The sequence below is a fragment of the Psammomys obesus genome, unplaced genomic scaffold, assembly GCF_907164565.1.
Source record: "Psammomys obesus unplaced genomic scaffold, mPsaObe1.curated_primary_1811, whole genome shotgun sequence".
NCBI lineage: Eukaryota > Metazoa > Chordata > Mammalia > Rodentia > Muridae > Psammomys > Psammomys obesus.
This window is the reverse complement of record NW_026590669.1, coordinates 1-4,623: the sequence shown is the minus strand read 5'-3', so window position 1 is coordinate 4,623 and position 4,623 is coordinate 1. Positions and strand designations below refer to the sequence as shown.

Below are 4,623 nucleotides of genomic sequence, written 5' to 3'. Positions count from 1 at the left end.
ATCTGGTGTTTTCTCAGAAAATTGGGAATGTTCTACCTTAAGACCCTGCTCTACCACTCTGGGGCGTATATACAAAAGTTGCTGCACCACACAATAAGGATGCTTCCCCAACTATGTTCATAGCGGCTTTATTCATAATAGCTAGAAACCGGAAAGAGCCTAGATGTCCCTCAACCACAGAATGGATAGGAAACTCTGTTCAATTCACATAATGGAATACTACTCGGCTATCAAAAACAAAGATATCATACAATTTTCAGGCAAATAAAGGGAACTTGAAAATAGCATCTTGAGAGCTCAGTTCGGCAGCACATATACTAAAATTGGAATGATACAGAGAAGATTAGCATGGCCCCTTGTTGTAGGCGGTGATTAATATTTACTATTGGTTTATCATCTAGTAAAGCTTGCTGTTAATCTTAAACAGCTGTATAACCAAATCACCACACAGAGACTGGGTTTTTAGTTAACCTAGAACACAATGCTGGGCAATATTTACTCCCTCCTAAACCTCCAAGCCCTCAGTTTCCTAACATTTAGATTTCCCACATTATACTTGCTTTTTGTAATCTTAGGTTTGGTTCATGCTCCACGTCCTCCAAGATCTCCCTCCAGCTCTGCTTTCTCACTCCTCCTCAACCCTTCTCCTCCCTCTCATTTCCTGCCCTCTAGCTCCTCCCCTCTTTCCTATCCTCTGGCTCCTCCCATTGCACAACATTGTATCTAGTTGCTTTATTTTGTCCTGTTTACACAAGAGCTGAGACAGGATGCTTACAATATCCGGATTGAAACCAGAGAGTTGGGGGTGGGGAAATCAGCATTTGAATTAACAAGGGTAAGGCATATACATTTTAAAAGAACATTATACCAACAGCCCCTGCACAAGGATGACAACCTAAATTCGTGAGGCGGTCCATATTTTTTGATAAGTGGGTACTAGACCTATAACATAGGATAAACATACTGAAATCTGTACACCTAAAGAAGATAAACAAGAAAGAGGACCCGGGTTAAGATGATCAATCCTCACTTAGAAAGACAAATGGAATGGACATTGGATGTAGGAGAAAACAAGTAACAGGTCAGGAGCCCATCACAGAAGGCATCTGAAAGACTCTACCTAGCAGTGTATCAAAGCAGATACTGAGACTCATAATCAAACCTTCGGCAGAGTGCAGGGAATCATATGAAAAAAGGGGGAGTTAGAATGACCTGGAGAGGACAGGAGCTCCACAAGGACCAAATGTTGCTGGGCACAGGGGTCTTTTCTGAGACTGACACTCCACCAAGGACCATGTATGGATATAACCTAGAACCCTTGCTCTGATGTAGCCCAGGGTAGCTCAGTATCCAAGTGTGTGTCCTAGTAAGGGGAGCAGCAACAATTTCTGACATGAACACCATGGCTTGATCTTGGACCTCCCCGCTTCCTCGAGGGAGGAACAGCCTTGCTAGGCCACAGAGGAGGACTTTGCAGCCAGTCCTGAAGATACTGGACCTGAAGATACTGACCCTAGAATAAGCTAGGGTCAGATGGAAGGGGAGGAGGACCTCCCCTATCAGTGGACTTGGAAAGGGACAGGGAGGAGATGAGGAAGGGAGGGTGGAATTGGGAGGGAATGAGGGAGAGGGCTACAGCTGGGTTACAAAGTTAATGAGCTGAAACTAATATTAAAAAATAAACACTTAATGAAAAAAAAAAGAAAATATCATCTTGAGTGAGGTGACCCAGACCCAGAAAGACATGTATGGTATGCATGTCCTTAGAAGTGGATATTAGCCATAAAGCACAGGATGGCCATCCCAGAATCCATAGAGCCAAAGAAGCTAAGTTACAAGGAGGGCCTAAGGGAGGTCGCTGGAATCTCACTCAGAAGGAGAGATAAAATAGGCATCTGAAGTAGATGGACGGTGATGAAGTGTGTGGGTGGCAGAGAAGGTGGGGAAGAAAATGGGGGTGGGGATCAGGACTGGGGAGAAGTGTGGGGAGGTCTAGGAAAAGACTGGAAATTGGCGGGGGGGCACATCTTTGGGTCAGGGGAGGCTCCTGGGGGTATATGGTGGTGAGCTTAGCTGTGAGTCCTAGCAGCATGGGCCACGGAGTCTCAATTGGCTACCTCCTGCAGCCCAGGAGAACTTCCAGTGGAGGGACTGGGATGCCAACCCACACACAGAAGCTTCAATCCAGCCAACCAACTAATGATCCAATTTGAGTCACATGGCATGAGAGAGAGTCCCCCACTGACATTTTTAACAATATTGTGCCATCCTTGCAGACAGGAGGCTTGCATAACTGTCATCTAAGTGGCTTCACCCAGCAGCTAATGCAAACAGATGCAGAGACCTACAGCCAAACATAAGGTGGAGTGTGGGGAATGTTCTTGCAGAGGGGAAGGAAGGATTCAAAGAACCAGAGAAGTCAAGGACACAAGAAAACCTACAAAATCAAAGAGGCTAAACCCATAGGGGCTCACAGAGACTGAACCACCAACCAGAGAGTAGCCATTGGAAGGACCTAGCCACCCCTCCCTCAACAAACATGTCTAACAGATGTACAGCTAGGTCCTCATGTGAAACCTCCAAAAAGCAGGAGTAGGGGCTGCCTCTGACTCTGTTGCCTGCTCTCCAATCTCTTCTCCATAACTGGAAAGCCTTGTCTAGCCCTAGTGAAAGAAAATGATCCTGGTTCTACCTTACATGCCAGGGCAACTTGAAACCCATATGAAATCTCCCCTTCTCTGAAGAAAAAAGGGAGAGGGAAGGAGGATGAAGAAGGAACCATGAGGGGAAGAAAGAAAGGAAGTTCTGCTGAATTGTAAATCAATCAATCAATTAGAAGAAGGAAGGGTTTCCCTTTCCATCACTGATCCTTCGCAGTGATCCTCCATGAAACCCAACCATGCTGAGAAAACCTGCAATCGAAACTGGACATGACTTGTCCCTCATCCAGCTAAGGCCAGAGGAAGGGCAGAGGCACTTCCTAGACACCAGTGCTGTGCTGGTAGGACAGGAATGGTCCCAAGATAGTAGAGGCATTTCAGTTAAGTTCTGGCTTCCAATGTAGAGGGGAACTGGTGCCTCTAATCCATGATTTTTAAAAAGATTTTAGAAATTATTTTAATTTATATCTATGTGTGTTGGGAGCAGGGTATATGTGTACTAAATGCAGGATTCTGAGGAGGTCAGAGGTATCAGACCTTCTTGGACCTGGAGTTATAAGAAGTTCTGAGCCACCTGACATAGATGCTGGGAATTAAACTCAGGTCCTCTGGAAGAGCAATATGTGCTATTAAGCACTGAGCCAGCTCCCCAGCCTCTTAAATCATGCTAAGAAGAACTCATGCCCTGGAGGTCATTGTTGTACTCCTGTATTGGGTGCCACTCCTGGAGGACGTTTTATTGTCCTAGAATATAGAATTCCAGAGCCCTTCCGGCTCCTGCTGTGCCATCATCAGTAAATGAACAAAGCTCCAGCTGGCCTGCTCTGTGGGACATACACAGTTGTTTTTGTTTGCTTGACCAAGCTTATTGTCACAGAAGTCCCCCAGAAAATACTCTCAAGTCCTCGGTCTTGTCTGTAGATACACACATGGCAGGAGAGAGAGATTGCTTAGGAGGAGCCCGTCTCCCATCTGCTGGGATCCTGAGGGCTCTGTCTGTGTTCATGGGACTCTCTGGAGGCTCCAGGGATGGCTCTGCTAATCAGAATAGGCTATGGGATGAGCAAATAAGAACTCTAGCCAAAAGAATGCTAAGGAGAGTTTATTTTGGACACAAGCATGTGAGGAAGGGGTGGCCACGAGATAGCTCTTCATCTTCCAAGGATGCAGTTCTAGAGCAGGGAGTAGCCAAGCCCGGGCTCCGTGGATTCTGAAGAAATCTTCCAGGCCTGGCCATCAGTCGTGCGTGTAATTAGAGAATCCATCTTTCAAGGGCTGTCAGCAGTCTACAATACAAATTTGATAATGACTTCCTCTGTTTGGGAACCTTCAGCTGTTCAGCCCTCACTCTGTGCTTGGCAGCTCATTGCTGTTGGGACGTGGCTTGCTGGAGTGTCTCCCCCCTAGACACTGCAGCTGTAGGCCCACACTTCTCCCACACCTGACCTTGCCTTCCCTGTCTGGCGGGCTTTGTCAATCTTTCCTTATGCTTTCTGCTGGTTGCTCTCCACTCTGACATCTTTCCCACCTCTGCCTAGGCAAAGCCAATCACCACTTTTAGAACTTAGCAAAAACTGGTGCAGAGCTCATGTTACATGGTCCACAGGCCTGTTTCTCCAGCCTACTTAACTTACCTTTTAATCTGCATTCTAGTGCATGCCTGCCTGACATTTAAGGTATTCAGCAAATGAATGTTCCCATTAGCTTCATTGTCTTCCCCCTCCCAGGAACCTGTGTTTTCCTGAGAGAGTCAAACCTTTTAGGCTGGGGAGAAGAAGATTGAGTTGGCCCCGGGTATGACCATGTGGATCTAAGTCGTGTTGGCCTGAGTCACTTCAGTCACTGTGGGACTGGCTGTGCAGAGTAGAGGGCCCCAGATCGTGTAACCCTGTGTCCTGCTGCCATTTCCTTCCAGCGCCTTTCTCTTGGACACAACCAGACTCTTGTGTTGCTCAGTGGAGAA

At 46.7% G+C, this 4,623-nt stretch overlaps 1 pseudogene; it reads left to right on the top strand.

Moving 5' to 3' along the window:
- The first annotated feature begins 293 nt into the window (after nucleotides 1-293).
- On the top strand, nucleotides 294-394 carry LOC129677593 (U6 spliceosomal RNA; annotated as a pseudogene).
- Nucleotides 395-4,623: the final 4,229 nt, after the last annotated feature.